At 47.4% G+C, this 15,706-nt stretch overlaps 1 protein-coding gene across 7 annotated transcripts in view; it reads right to left on the reverse strand.

Annotated features, from left to right (window-relative positions):
- Positions 1 to 15,706, reverse strand: part of Rnf144a (ring finger protein 144A) — a 101,381-nt gene that overhangs the window by 45,172 nt on the left and 40,503 nt on the right. For 2 of the 7 annotated variants that reach the window (XM_005404357.2, XM_013504376.1), the window contains one exon: positions 15,409 to 15,549. The exons of 4 other annotated variants lie outside the window; for them this stretch is intronic. The gene's annotated coding sequence lies outside the window, so the exon portion shown is untranslated. Of the gene's footprint in view, positions 1 to 11,746; positions 11,823 to 15,408; positions 15,550 to 15,706 lie in introns of those variants that run through there. One more of the 7 variants, XM_005404361.2, reaches the window with a different exon arrangement.

A 15,706-nucleotide genomic window follows, 5' to 3' on the forward strand; every position in this document is an offset into this window, starting at 1 on the left:
CTTGCCGCCCTGCTTTAGTGCCAGCTGACCACGGAGTGAAATTTCTACACACTGTGAGCTAAAATAAAACTTTTCTTCCTTAAATTGTGGTGTCAGATATTGCATCTCAGCAATGAAGAAAGTAACTAAGATACTTCCTCTCCAAAATAAGATCTTTATTTGATTAAAATAAGGAGAGAATAGTTTCCTTCCCAGAATATGCCTTTATAGATATAAATTTCACAACTGTACAGCCAAAGAAAGTCAAACTAAATAAAATCTTAAAAACTGCAAAATGTAGCACTGGCCAAAAGTTAATCTCCTTAATATACACAACAATGTCACAGGAAATGATAAAAAAAGGAAAAAAAAAAAAAAGACCATTTTACCTAAAAATAAATGACCTGTGGATGTGCACACTCATAAAAGAAACGCAAATTTACTATGCTACATCCAGATGCCATTTGCAAAGACTGAAATGGCACAAATTCAAATGTTTAGCAAAATATTCTGTTGTGAGCTCTGGGTCAACTTTCACTGGCACACTTTATTGTCTGGAGTTCAAAATGATACCACACAAAATGCGTTACTACCTTCAAAATTTTACCTATTTGTCCACTGACCTAGTCATCATTCTCTTTTTTTCTTTTTTCAGTACTGGGGATTGAATCCAGGACCTTCACACTGAGCTACACTCCCCAGCTCTTTCTCTCTCTTTCTCTCTCTCTCTCTCTCTCTCTCTCTCTCTCTCTCTCTGATAGCTAATAGTTAAATTGCCCAGGATAGGATGAAACTTACTTTTTCTTTCTTTCTTTCTTTCTTTCTTTCTTTCTTTCTTTCTGAGATGAGGTTTCACTATGCAATTCAGGCTGGCCTTGAACTCACAGTGATCCCCTCTGCTCATCCTCTGCACTGCTGAGATTGCAAGCACACACTACCATACCCAGCTAGGCTCAAACTTTCAGTCCTCCTGCTTCAGTCTCCCAGAGTGCTGCGATGACTGGCATGTACCACCATACCCATCTGAGTAATCCCACTTTTAATCAATTGACAAACTAATGTAGTTAAGGCACTCTGGTACTGCCTGTAATGCCAGAACCGGAAGCAACCCTTGCTGGAGCCTGGTGGCATTCACATCAGGGTGCACCAAGCCACTGCACTGAGCCTGAATGTATCCAAATGGACAGATCTGCAGAGCGCATCCCATAAAAAGAGCAAAGTGTAGTGTGCTACACCACATGTACCTATGCTTCTTCACTTACCGAGAGGGACCGATCTCGAGATTGAGACCATTATAATCCAGAGGGAGGGGCTGGACCTTGCCGAGGATGCAGAGGACTTTGAAGATGTACTTTTAACTATGCTTGTGAACCTAATGGGTATTTATAAACAGCTAGATCTTAATAAACAGAACTGTCATTATCAGAATTTAAAATAAATCTATGATCTCTAGCATTTTTTCCAGACTAAGTTCAAATAAGGAATTGTGTCTACTCATCCAACACACCTACTTGCTTGTGTGAAGTTCAGAGACGTATCTCAGTATTGTGTAGGTTATCTCAAGGAAAATTCCAGATGATTATTTTAATACAAGGCTTTTCTCTGGGATAAGGCAGAACTTCAAACATGTCAACATCCATCTGTTCTCCGTGTCGCCCCAATCTGAAACCCAAATTGTGTTGTGTTCACAGAGGTGGGATGTCCCGTTTGTCAGAGCTAAGCCATCGGACTGGCGTCAGTCAGCTCAGAGAACAAGACTTTCCCAGTGTCTACTTTTGCAAAAGGTTTTGTTTTTCCCATTGGGAAAAGGCACCAATGTTAATTCAAATCAGTATTAAGAAATAATAATAGCTATGTAGGAAGAAGAATGCTCCGATAACAGGGCATGGGTCTGGACAGGTTGGATTCAAGCCTACTGGCTTTATTTGCATTAATAATCACTTTATTTTTTATTTTAAAGAGAATAAAAAATAATAAAAGTGATACATAATTCCAAAACAAAGTGATAGCAATTAACAATGGCTGTTACGTTGCATACCATTATCTTCAAAGTAGTTGCTCTGATTACCAGATCTAGGCATGCAAAATTGATCAAACAATTAAGCATTAACTGTTCCCACCACTGTCTTAATGACCATACACGATTGTTTTGTGAAATGACACAGGCATACATATGGCACCAGTTCTCATGAAGCCACCAGGTTCCACCTAGCAGGGTTAGGACCTTGCTACAGTGACCCCTCTTCCTGCTCAGGAAGTCCTAAGTCAGCCTCTCAACCTATCCTTCTGGGGCTGAAGTTGGTAAAGAACTCATTCAAGATCATTGGATGGGCATGGGCCACAGCCTAACAGCACCTAGGAACACACTTTCACTTGGCCCCAATATCCACAACCCTCCTTCTACTGCTGAGCCCAGTGATTGTGAAGACCAGGGTCCAGCACACTCTGTCTGCAGAGGGCAGGGCAGGGACTATTTGAGGCTTCGGGGAACATAAGGTGTCTCCGCAGCCACCACTAGGCTCTGATATTGTGGCCTGAAAGCAACTTCAGATACCACCCAAGCCACTAGCAAGGTGGGCACCAGCAGAACTTGTTCACAGAAACAGGCAGCCAGCCAGGGCAGCCCATGGGCCATCCGCTGACCCCTGGGACAGATGCTGATGATTTTACAAAGGTGGTAAAAATCCACCTCATCCCACTAATCTTTCCCTTTCTCCAAACAATGTTAAGTGTTGAAATCAATTGGTTTTCCTAAATTTCTATTTCCACTCCAAATACTTAAGCCCTACATGAAGATGTTTGGGAGCCTGATCCACACATACCCATGCACTATGGATGACTGGCCTGGCCGTGCACATAACCCTCACCCTGCAACTGTCAAGTGACTGCAACAGCCTGCTTTTCTGGGCTCTTAACACAGCAATTTTTACCCTCTCCTGGAGAGCAAACTCAGGGTCTTCACACTGAGCTCCATCCCCACCCCTGTTTTTTATTTTAAAACTGGTCTCACTAAGTCATTAAGTTGAGCTTTGAGATCCTCCTGCCTCAGCTTTCCAGAGTGCTGGGATTACAAGAGTACATCACCACACCTGTCTCACAAAATTTGTTCTGCAGGTTTGATGGCAACATGGTGAGCAGAGCATGCCGATACACAAATGAGAAACTGAGGAAGCCTCCAAAATTAAACCGCTAATGTGTGGTTAAGCAGTCGGCAGTTCTAAGAGCCTAAGTCCCTAATCCAAGGGCCCTAGACACCACCTGGGCCTCACATTATAGGCAAGGTCCTATCATGGAAAGTGCAGTCTCTCAGGATCTGAGGCCTGGTGGGTGAGTCACAGCTCAGCATCCAGCTTGGTGACTAACGCAACACTGCAAGTTGCATGAATACCCTCTGCCTCGTGGAATTCTCTCTGCAAATCAGCTCAGGAGCTTCCATCCACATCAGAGGTGAGAAAATGGATGCTTAAAAGCTCTGCAAATTGCCCGATGTCATAATCCATCAGTGTCAGAGGCTAATTGCAAGCAGAGACAATCTGGCTCCAAAATCCCACTGTTCAGTTCCTAGACTTCAAAGCCCTCCATGCATCGCGTGAGGACGACCGATGTTAGGAATAGCAGACGTGGCTGGAGACTGTGTGTTCGTCCTCCAGAACCATCTGTCTGGGCTCCCTCCTTAGCACCTGGGGAAGCCTTCCTGTGGGATTCTGCACCTGCTGCAGCCCGGGAACCCCAAGCCTGCCTCGTTAGCACAGGGTGCCCACATCCAGGATGCGGCCCAGCCTGAGACGCAGCTGGCTGCCTCATTAACTGCAGTGCAGAAAACACTGGAAGCAAACAGCAAACCTCTAAGGTAAGACAATTTATCTGCTGGAGGCCAGAAAGGGAGGCAGCCAGCGAGGGGAACCGGCTGTCAAGGGGAATCTCCCAGCCCCTCTTTCCCACTGCAAGAAACAGCAATTAGAGCACGAGAAAAAGCCACTTGAGGCTGTTTCCCATCAACCCTACCCACCTGCAAAAGGCTTCAACAAGGAAAACTCGTTTTAAGCACTCAAGCAGTGCAGTTTAAGAGGCTTAAGGGCAGTGAACACGGGGAGTTGTGTAACCTAGCTCTGGTACCCAGGAGGAAGTTATCTCTTACAAATTGGACAGGGGAACAGGGACATGTCGCAGCTCAGTGTCCCTGGTCCTGTTGTAGAACGGCCACACACAGCAGTGAACAGGTATCCAAAATTTACCCATAATCCAGGCCAGAAGCAAGAAGAGGAGGGGAAGGAGGGAGGGAGGGAGGGAGAGGAGGATGACAGGAAGAAGGAGAGGGAGGAGGAGAGGGAGGGGAACAAGGAGGGAGTGAAGGAGGAGCTGACGAGGAGGAGAGGAGTGTTTGTGGAAACCAAAACTGCTTTTTTGGCTACCACTGCAAAGCAAGTGGGGGTTGGTAAACTCCCTGTGGCCCCCGGATCAACATAACCCATGAGGAGGCACACTCCCTTCCCTCTCCTGGTGCCTGTGCAAAAGAAAGGAGACCCCTCCCTTCCTAGCCCTGCGCCCATGAACCCATCATCAGTCTCTCTTTCTGCAAACGAGCCAGCAAAGGCCAGAAGGAAAAACCACTGCAATCAGGGACCAAACCGGAAGCAAGAGACACTCCCTCTGCACTTTCTTATCCCCTGGCAGATGAGCAGTCCAGGCTCCACAGAAGGTGGCAAAACTGGGACAGTTGAGAAGGCATCATTTAATCCTCACCAGAAACAAAGCACAGCACCCGCTGTCCACCCCTCACTCTGTAAGGTCACCAGGGACACAGAGTTGGTGGCAGAACTAAAGGAGTCAATGGGCAAGCTGAGTTGCGGGCAGAAGGCAGTGTGTGTCAGAGAAGGCCAGAAAACACCCCTTGTTCAGCCCATACCACTGCTCTCCCCATGACCCACCAGGGTCTTCCTGTCCTTCTCTGCTGACCTGTGGCCAGGTCGCTCTGCACCTCAGCGCTGCAGGGATCCTCATCTTTCTGCACCCAGGATGAGCATGACAGATGTTGCTGCAGCCCCCAGGGGTCACCAGGATCTTTCCCTGTCCTTCTCTGCTGTGACTGCCAGGCCTCACAGTACCAAAGATGTCAGGCTCTTTCCAGAAAGCAGACACTGCAGTGAGATTAAATGAGGCAACAGCTTCTGGGCTTGGGAAATGAGGGGAAACCGAGGGGAATGGGGCTTACTGTACCCTGTCCCTGGGGCGGAGGGGGTGGTATGTGGACCTCTCTGGAGGGGCTGAGCACAAGTGGCTGAAGACTCTGTAGCAAGAACAAGGCAAGAAGACAGCAGGGACCAGCACACACAAACAAGAAGATAAAAGCTGGGCATGCTGGTGCACATCTGTAATCCCAGCACTCTGGGAGGCTGAGGCAGGAGATTTCAAGTTCTGGTGGTTAACTGAGCAACTTAGTGAGACTATGTTTTAAAAGAAAAAAGTTTTTTTAAAAAAATTAAAAATAACTGGGGATATAGCTCAGTATGAAGGCCTTAGGTTCAATCCACAGAATGTTAACAGAAAACAGGAAAATAAAAGAATGGCAGCAAGCGTTTCTGCTTTTCTTTACTTACCAAAACCTTCTTTCTATACAATAAACATTACACTTTGTAATAAGAGAATAGGAAAAGTGCGGCTCTCTATGAAGGTTAGACTTAAGGGTACAGACTAATTGGCTGAAAGTTGCCCAGGAGATGGGTGGAGCACACTTTCAGGTATGGCTAAGTGGTCATGGAGGGGTGACCTTTCTCTCTGGCCCTGTTCCCCTGCTCTGCTTCCTGGTCACCAGGAACTGAGCAGCTCTGTTCCCCCACACCTTCCGCCTTGATACTCCTGCCTTGGAGCAGCCGACCATGGACTGAGTCCCCTGAAACCGTGAGCCACACTAACCCTCTCTTCATTTTGGTGATGGATGTCTGATGATGTATGCCAAAACCAGGAAGGTTTCTAATGCACCCCCTCCAAATAAAGAAATATTCTGGAACACAAGGTGGAGAGTGCCAAGGGTGGCCCTAGTGCACAAAGTCCCTGACCCTTAAGTTTCTTGGCTTTTTTTCTTTTCCCCAAACAACTCGATACTTTTGTGTAGTCTGTGATTTGTGGCCATCATGCTGGTGTGTATGAGGAGGGTCAGGACCCCACTGCAGCCTCTGCTCTCTGTCTTCTCTGACCCACAGTTTCATCATTCATAAAATGAGAAAAATCATACTTTCTGAGCTTCCTGGGATGAAAGTGACAAAGATCCGTGGTCCCTGGCTCTGGAATAGGAAGTGAAATCAAGATGTGGGTAGGTCAAGGGCTACAGGCAGGGTGGGATCCAGGCCTCTCTCCTCCCCTTGGGATCCACAGTCATCTTTTCTGTATCTTTGTATCACCTTCCCACCATGCAGCCTCTCTCTCCACATCTCTTTTTTGTACGGACAATGATGTTCCTGGCCCAGCCAAGGACCACTTGTCCACCTCATGACCTCAGTCAGGGCCTCTCCCAGGCAGGCCACACACTGGGGGGCTGGGGTGAGGACCTCAACATGGAAACTTAGACGTTTGGAGACATCATTCACTCCTCACCAGTCCCTATGTGACAGGTCAAAGTGAGTAGCAGGAAGTGAACAGATGTGGCACACTGCTGAGGCCCTAAGGAATACACCTGTCACCTTAATTCTCCTCAGTCTCCACCTGCAGGAAGCATGCATCCCCTGAGGTAGCCGTGGTGGCCACAGACAGTAAGAGAGTCACTCTGAGCACAACCGAGGCCCTACTCTGCTCTCACTGTGCAGTCCCAGCTGTGGCCACTGCATCCTTAAGTCTGGACCTCTCTGCCCAACACATCACCCTGCTGTGCCCAACAAATACACTTCACAGAGGAAACATCACAATTCTGTCTCCACTCTGTCGCAGGACATCCTCAGACACACTGGCAGCTACTTCCCTGAATTCAAAGCATCTCCTTTGTTGTTCCAAAGAAGAGTCCATTTGTTTTTCCCAGTGCTGTGGCTAAATTAATTTGAAAGGAAACAAATTTACAGGTAATTATGGGTGCTGTTTTGCAGTGCTGGAGAAAATGAGTGTTTTGTCAACTGTATGGGTCTCTCCGGATGAGGACAGAGTCGTCCCAGGTAGGGGACACAAAGCTCTCATCTTCACCACCAGACGTCGGTCTCGAAGGCAGGGCCTCGTTACTGCAGTGGCTACAAGGGCACATTCAATGACTGGAGTCCTTCCTGTGTTCCCAAAATAAACTGCCGGCTCATCCCAGTCTGGGAGGTAAAGTCAGCAGGCAATAGGGCCAAGCAGCCATGCTTGCTTTGAGCCTGTGTGTCCCCTGCCCCCGCCTTCAACCAAACCTTCTAAAAAGGGCTCTGCCCACACATTCTGCATGTGAGTCATCCCAGGGGACATTCCCATTCTGGATTCTCCAGTGCAAACACTGGAGGCCACAACATCCCAGAATCTTCTCCAGCCTTTGCCAGGGTGGCCCAGGGAGTGGATGGAAACCGAGGACGGATGGACCAGGAAAGGGCGGCTGCAAAATGCACACCCCTGCTGCCCAACCGTGAGGTCTGTGGAGTACTGACTTGGTTGGTGACATTCTGTCTGCTCTGCTTTTTTACGTTGTTCTGTGTCACAGTCATAGCACCCTAGGAAGGCAGAGCCCCATGCAGGAAGAGTGCACAGTGTAAAGCCCATGGATTTGAGAATCCTACTAGGGTGCTGTTTCCCCATGTTCAGTCAATAGCAACAATTCAAGGCACACAAGAACTCTTTTCTGGACGGTCGCAGGGCTCCTTGAAATTCTAATGGTGTCTACCAAGAAATGAAGGCCCAATCCAACAAGTGAGTGCTTGGAGCTTACAGACATGCTCCTGTCCTACAATCATCTGATTCTCCCAGGAAGGGCTTGGATTTCTGCTCATTCTGAAGGTAAAAAAAACAGAGTTTAAGGGAGTACCTTAGTTTGGGCTTTTGGAAAAGCAGACACTGAACTAAGTCCTCTGGTGGAAGTGTTTTATTTAAGAAGTGAGTTTCTGAGAAAACTCAGGTCCAGGCAAGGGGGAGTTGGGAAGGCAGGGCAAGGGAGAGGTAAGGGAAAGGAAGGCAGGGGACAATGGGGTCACTGTCTCAATGACAACTGTGGTTAATGGATAGTTGGGAAGCCACCATGACACCATGCCTCAGTGTCACCCCTCTAAGATGCAAGGATCTGGGACAGTGATCCATCAGTCCTATCACACACACCGCTGGCTTTGCTGATCTTCCCATCAGCCAGAGGGGCAGCCCAAAGGGCTCCTGGAAAAGTGTCCTCATATCACTAAAGGTAGATGCCACAGTGGGGCTGGTGGGTACAGAGGTGTATGCAGTTGGCCACAGGAAGTCCTAAAAGACCCACACTGTTCTCTGCAGACTCATCCCTCTTCCCACTGCTGGGGTCCCATATACCCAGGAAGGTGTCCTGAAAGGTGTCCTGAAAAGATAAACCAGCCCTGTCTCTCTATAGGTAAAGAATCACATGTTGCACACAACATTTGCATAGCATCACATGTTGCACACAACATTTGCATAGCTTGATGGGTAATAATCTGATGAATCAGACTCTCCTTGGAGGAAGAGTGACTTAAATACACAATGAGGGGTAAGAATTTATTGTAACAGAAGTGAGACCTGTTATCAACCTACATCACACTCATAGGGGAGGAGGCAAGGTGAGGCAGAGGAGTGCTGGCACTATCCCTGGATGGGGATGGTCACACGGCACAGGGAAGATCAGCTGCGGGAAGGAGCGGGTCTTAGTCATTTTCTTGTTGCTAAGACGCAATACCCAACACCCACAACTAAAAGGAGGAGAGGTTTATTTGGATTCACTTTCAGCCCATGGTCAGCCAGTTCCAAGAAAGTAATAGCGTGGCGGAAGGAGGTTGATGGAGGAGAGCTGCTCACATCATGGTGGACAGGAAGCAGAGAGAAGGGAAAAGCTGAGGAGGGAGAAAAACCTTTCCAGGCCACATCCCCAGGGGCCTCCTCTTTTGACCTGATACCCGCTTCCAACAGCAAGTCAGCTCTGACAACCTCATAATCCACTCTTCTTCCAAAAGCCCCACCAATGAGCACATGAATCTTTTGCACAATATCTAGATATAAACTGTGCCAGACAGTAAGGCATCGCCAGTGTGTCCTGTGTGGATGGCTATACAAACTCTTGGCACCACCAAGAAAAGCACAAAAGAGCGGGCCAGTGGGCAGAGACCTGTGTGTGTGGTCGGGTGGAGATGCAGTGTTCAAGGACAGGAGGGGATCCCAGGGGACCTCCCCAGAAGGTACAGTAGGGAGCAGGGCACCATTTGGAATGAAACTACCTGATGTAGAGACACTACACACCTACTCTGTTCTACTTCACCCTCTTACAGTGACATACAGATGTGTGATATAAGGGTGATTTATGGAGCTCCAAATAATATAGGGGAAATATTATAACTCCCAACCTGCTAGAAATCTGAAACACCAAGTTCATTTCCTCTAAAATCAAGGAATTAATTCTAGGAACAAGAGAGGTTAAGAATAGCATCTTAGTTACTTTTCTGTCATTGTTGAGACAAAATATCCAAATGTCTAAAATTAAGGAAGGAAAGGCACATTTAGCTCACAGTTGGTGGAGGTTTTGGCCCATAATCAGCTGGCTCCAAGGCAGGGTGACATGGCTGAGGGGCAACAGTTCATGGCAGCAGAAGACTACAGAAGCAACAAGAGCAACAAGGGCGGAACAAGCCTATTTTTCTCCTTTACTGTATGCAAGCTGCCCTCCCTAGGGCAGGTGTTGCACTCACACCATCTCCATGCCTTCTTCTTGCACAGCCTCAGGATGTTTACAAAGTGAGGACCCTGGCCCCCTGCTGAGTCATTTAAACTTCTAAACTTCTCAAGCTGACACAATGAATCAACCATTACAACATCCTAGAGTGTAAACAGCCACCCTAGGGCATGTCTTCTGCACCCTAGGATGTAGAATTGCTGAGTTAGCTTCTAAACTTCTCAAATTGATACAATGAATCAACATAACAAGGGGAGAATTTATTAAGAAAAAGATAGCTTCTGTCTAAGAGAGACAAAAAAGGAGCCAGGAAAGTGGGTGGCTCGTCAACTCTTGAGAATAAGGGTATTTTATAAGTAAGAGAATAAGGGTATTTTATAAGTAAGCCATGAGGTAAGGTGGGTTCAAGGTGGGACAAAACCATAGTCAACTAATAAGATCACAAGTATAGTCACTTAGGTAATACTGATTAAATGGTGATCAAATGGAGAAGTCAGTCATGTATCAAGCGCACACAGGAAGGACAAGGACTTTCTTGAAAGGAGTGAGTCAAGGAGGTTTTTATTCCCCTACAGAGTCTGATGCCTGTTTAGAATATTAATCACTGCTGTTCATCCTTAGGGAAAGTATGTGGGTGTAGTCATTGTCTTTTTCTCGAAGCCTGGCCTTCAGAGAACGTGCCTCAGGCCACAACTGTCTTCTGTGCTGAGGGCATAGCCCTGTCTACCTGCCTGTAATATTTATAACTAACTTAGCTGTCTACAGTATTAGGACTCTGCCCCACATCATTCTGTGCAAGAAGGCCGAGATGCAGCAGACCACCTCCAAAGAGCCTCAACACTGCACATCTTCTCACACCAATATTTACTGCCTTCAGAAACCCCAGGCAGGAGGGTGCCGCTGAAAGAAATTTAGTGCCCATTAACCTCTGCCTTAAAATACACTTTATTATATATAGCAACAGCTTTGGATGTTCTGGCAATTGGGGTTTCTCCATCAGAAATTTACCCTTCATGCAAAACAAACCTCAGGGTGCAACCTTCCCAGGTTCTGGGGGTGCATACTGCTTAGACAAGACTCCTAGGTCTTTCTGCAGTGGTGTTTTGTTTCTGCCTCTGAGTCGGAAAGTGCGGGACACCGCCAACATGTGAAAAGTAACTGCAATTTTAAAATATTCTAGAAATGTTCTGGCCAGTACTTATCCTCACTCACACTGTCAGTTTTAACCACCAGTTTTTTCTACTACTCTGCATACAGCTGAAGAAATCAGGAAACGTGCAGGTCGCTGAGCAGCACACAAGGGCCTCACAGAGGGGCCTGCTCTTTACCCGGATCTCTGCAGACCAGGTCCACATCACCCAACACACCTGGCCCCACACCTGCTCCTCACCTACTTCTGCCTTCACAGATTAGTATGGGATGCTGCAGTTGCTTAATACTGCTGTGGTCATTTAGGGCTCAAACATTTGCAGTTTGTAAAGGAGGAGCTGGAGAGACGGGCTGAGTTGAAAGGCACAGGAGGACAGGCAGAGAAAGAGGAGGAAGACCACCTCAGGAGACTCAGTGCAGACTCTCCTGCTACCTGGAGGAAGCAGGTAGCCGGGCAGGAGAAAGGGGGCTGCTGTCCTCAGGAGGACCTGATGTTGAGGTGGAAACAAGCTTAAGCCATCACGGTGGCGACACCAACACAAAGGACCAGGAATCAAACAACCAAACAACGGTGGAAGCTGTCCCCATCACAGATCTCCTGTCTCCAGCTGCATTAAAATCTCAAAGGCTGCACCTATAGCAAATACTTTGCATTTTCCAGGCTCTACTCACAGTACCACCAACCTGAGCACAGCAGGTCCTAATAAAGCTCTGCTCCAGAGCAGTTTGCATGCTAAGACAGTAAATGCACTTCTAGAGAAATTCCATCTGCAAAATAAAAGGGCTACTCACAGCAACTTCTTTGGTCTTTTGGGTCAGACTGGGGCTGCGCTTGACCTTTATCATCCTAACAGCCGCATATAGCCAAGAACAGAAAACAATCTGAACTGAAACCAAGTATCTATGAAGCAACAGACCTCCCTGTGATGCAACAGAAAGCCATCGGAAAACGGTGACTGACTTAACTCCAGACTTAGGAAACAAAAGCACTTATTATTCCTTTCCTGATGGTCTGCGTATGACAGGATACACCAAAAAGAAATCACCCAAAAATGAGTCAGAAGACAAAACAATAAATCTGCAAACCAAAAGAGACATCCAAAGGATCAAATTTTATTTCAAACACCAAAGCAGATATTTTAAAAGCTTGCTTTGGCCCAGCACGCACGTGCCTGCAGGCACGCACTCACACATACAATTTAAGCTGGCATTATTCTGACCAGTGACGTGGCACCCTCACTCGCTGCCAATCTGAAAATGAAGTGCGGGCCAGCGCTTTCTTCTCTCCTTTCTCCTCCCTCCTTCTATGCTGAAAGAAGTAAACAAGACCCTATTAAGTGGGAAGTAGGGACAGCACAGGACACTGTATATGCCTGTGGTCCTGAAAAAGGAGCCAGATTCCTCCATGCCGCATGTTTGCCAGGGACACTAGAGATGAGGACGTCCCTCCCAATGACCCAGCATGGCCTCTTCCCTCCACAGAGGAGGAAACTGAGGATCAGTGAGGTGAGACAAATCCTGATCCATGCAGAAAGCAAGCCAATGTCCCTTCTCACTCCAATCATCTTTTCTGTGGAGTTCTGACTCAGAATTGCTTCCTCCTTCAATTCCAGATGGCAGTCATCTCTTGGGGTTTGTGCTGTGGCCATCACTTTGCATTGGCAGCCTCAGATGTGGCCCAACTGGTCTGCATGTCAGGGAGCTGTGATCGCTGCTCTGATAAGTCCACAGCTCGCTTGGACCCAAGTCCTCCAACAAAGGACAGTGCAAGCTCCTTCTAAACACCAGAGCAAATGTGCAGACAATAAACAAGGAATGCACTTCTAAGAGTTGATTTGAGCCAAATGCGGTGGTGTACACCTGTAATCCCAGCACTGGGGAAGCTGAAGTAGTTGGATCGCTGCAAAATTCAAGCTGGCCTGGGTTGCATAGTGAGTTCCAGGCCAGCCTGAACTATGTAGGGAGACCTATTTCAAAAAAAAAAAAAGTTGCTCTGGGAACCTCAGAGAGTTTGGCTCTGTTAGATTCTTAGTTATTTTTCTTGTTGTTGAGACAAAATACCAAACACCCCAAGTTAAAGGCAGAAAGGTTTATTTTAGCTCACAGTTTGTAGAGGTTCAGTCCATAGTCAACTGGCTCCATGGCATGGCAGAGGGGCATGGCTGCGGAGAAACAGCCCATGGCAGGGCAGCCAGGAGGCAGCAGCAGCAAGCCCACCTTCCTTCTCTCCCTTTTTGGCTACAAGCCCAGTGGTTGCTGCCACCACAAACAGAGTGGGGCCTCCACTATCCACACCCAGAGCTATGCTAAACCAATTTAATAATCACACACTTTTAATCCCTGTATCACATACCCTAGATTGAGCCACCTCAGAAAAGCCCCACCTAAGAGCACTTACAGCTTTGGGGAAACATCTAGATATAAGCCATAACAGCTTGCATTCTCCAGAGGCCCAATCGCATCTTCCCTGGCCCACTCCAAGGGTGAGTGGAAAAAAGAAGATTGAAGGGCTTTAGTGAGTGAGAAAACAAAGTGACCATACTTTTTCCTCCTATGTTTCCACTTAGATTTATAATCACCCCACTGCCTTAAAACACACTCTAGGGGCTAGTGGGGCATTCTACAGGAAATCAGCTCCGGGATTGCAGGACAGCAGAGGTCTGTCCTGAAAGATCTCAGGAAACTGTGAGCCACAGAGAAAGGGAAATACAGCAATGAGGTCAGACATACACTTTGTGCTATGCTAGGTACATCCCAGGGAGCCCAGGGACTCAGGGACCCCGCCTGTGTCCCAGCAGCAGTGCCTGTACCTGTGTTTGCACTTGCAAACTGTCTTCCATCTCCATCCACCTCTCCACATTTCTGCTTCCTTTCTCTAGCTCTGTCTCCTAGCAACCCTGGACATCCCACCAGAAGTACAAGTTGTGAGAATCCCAAGGCTTCCTGGGACTGACACCGAGATACCACTGTGTTCCCTGGAGCTGCAGACCAATGAGGACATTGTGGAGCTGTTGACGGTCAGCTCAGACCTGATTCCAAGCCCTGGTCCTCTGTGTGGCCAGTACTTCCAGTGGGTCATCAGCTTGGTCCACTATGACCAGACAGCAAACACTTCTGAGCCGCAACCCAGCACACAGTGCACAGACAAGAGGGTTGGCAGGGCGGGACAACGAGCCCGGCCGTCGGTAAAGTGAAGTCACTGGACAGCACCAAGGGCCTCGCAGACGCTGATCTTGAGCTTGACCTTGATCTCTACATCGTCCAGCTCCACATCACACAGCACCCAAAACACACACACTGGCCCACACCCGTTCCTCTCCTCCTTCCTCCCTCATAGATCTGTACAGGAAGTGGCAGTTTCTCAATATTCTTGCGGTCATTTAGGGCTCAACCATTTGCATTTGGAAAGGCGGAACTGGAGTTGAAACCAGGAGAAGATGCAGAGATGTAGGAGTAGAAAGATGGCCCTGGGAGACAGCAGCCTCCTGCTACACAGGGATCCTCAGCAAATAACAGTTCCACAAATACGACTCCTCATTAAAGATGACGCAGACTGAAGGGCAAAAGGGCTTTTAAGCCTTCACTTCTTTTATCTCTTTTCAGTGCTGAGGATTGACCTGGCCCTTCACACTAAGCTATATCCCCAGCCATGCATTCATCATCCATTCATTTTAATTTCTGAAGCCAGGTGTGGTGGCGCACGCCTGTAATCCCAGCACTCACGAGGCTGAGGCACGAGAATCACTGTGAGTTCGAGACCAGCCTAGGCTACAAAGTGAGCTCAAGGCCAGCCTGAACTGCAGGGCAAGACCCTGTCTCAAAAAGACAAAAATAAAATAAAATAAAATGAAATAAAATAAAATAAAATAAAATAAAATAAAATAAAATAAAATAAAATAAAATAAAATAAAATAAAATAAAATAAATTCTGAGACAGGGTCTTGTCAAGTCAATAAGCTGCAAAGGTTAGGTTGGAACTTGGAATCCTCCTGCCCTGGTCTTGCAGAGTGCTGAGACGTCAGGTGTGCACTACTGTACTGGGTTTTAATTTTTTTATTGCGTTGAGACAGTGTCTCACTATCTAGTCCAAGCTGGCCTTGAACTCACTATGTAACCCAGGCTGGCTTCAAATTTGCAGCAATGCTCCTGCCTCAGCCTCTCCACATGTTTGGATAACAAGCAGGCTTACACTTTTCTTAACATAAACCTGGCTTAAACTTTTCTTTAAAAATAGCAAAAAACTTGCAGCTCCCTAATATTTAAAATAAACTCATCCCATCCCAATTGCAAGTGCTTCTAAGAAGTTGCTGAACGGAGCGGGTTATCCTTTAAGGGCGTATGATTAAATTAGCCCTGTATAATACAAGAGAGACAACAGGAGGGGAGTTCACCATGCTTAGGAATCAGGTGAGTTAAATCCACTAGACCAGCAGGGCAGTGTAGCTCCTACTCACACTTCAGGCACTGACCACTCTCTCCGCAGGCAGGCAGCAGGCAGCAGACGTAGGAACAGGACAAAGCCCAGGGACAGCAAGGAGATCAAGGAGAGAAGTGGGGTTCCAGGTCCTCCACCCCAGCTCATGCATTCAGGATACCTGATTTGAGGAAAAAATTTAAAAGTTCTGCTGCCAAAACCAGAGTCATCCGTCAACAGCTGGGCTGTATCTGTTGCTGTAGCCCCCGAAGGGTCTGGAATCCTGGGGTCTCACCTCTGCTGTCGTGGGGCTGGGGTCCTAGAAAGAGTGACCCTGA

This window comes from Chinchilla lanigera, unplaced genomic scaffold, assembly GCF_000276665.1.
Source record: "Chinchilla lanigera isolate Chin_1 unplaced genomic scaffold, ChiLan1.0 scaffold00086, whole genome shotgun sequence".
Classification (NCBI taxonomy): domain Eukaryota; kingdom Metazoa; phylum Chordata; class Mammalia; order Rodentia; family Chinchillidae; genus Chinchilla; species Chinchilla lanigera.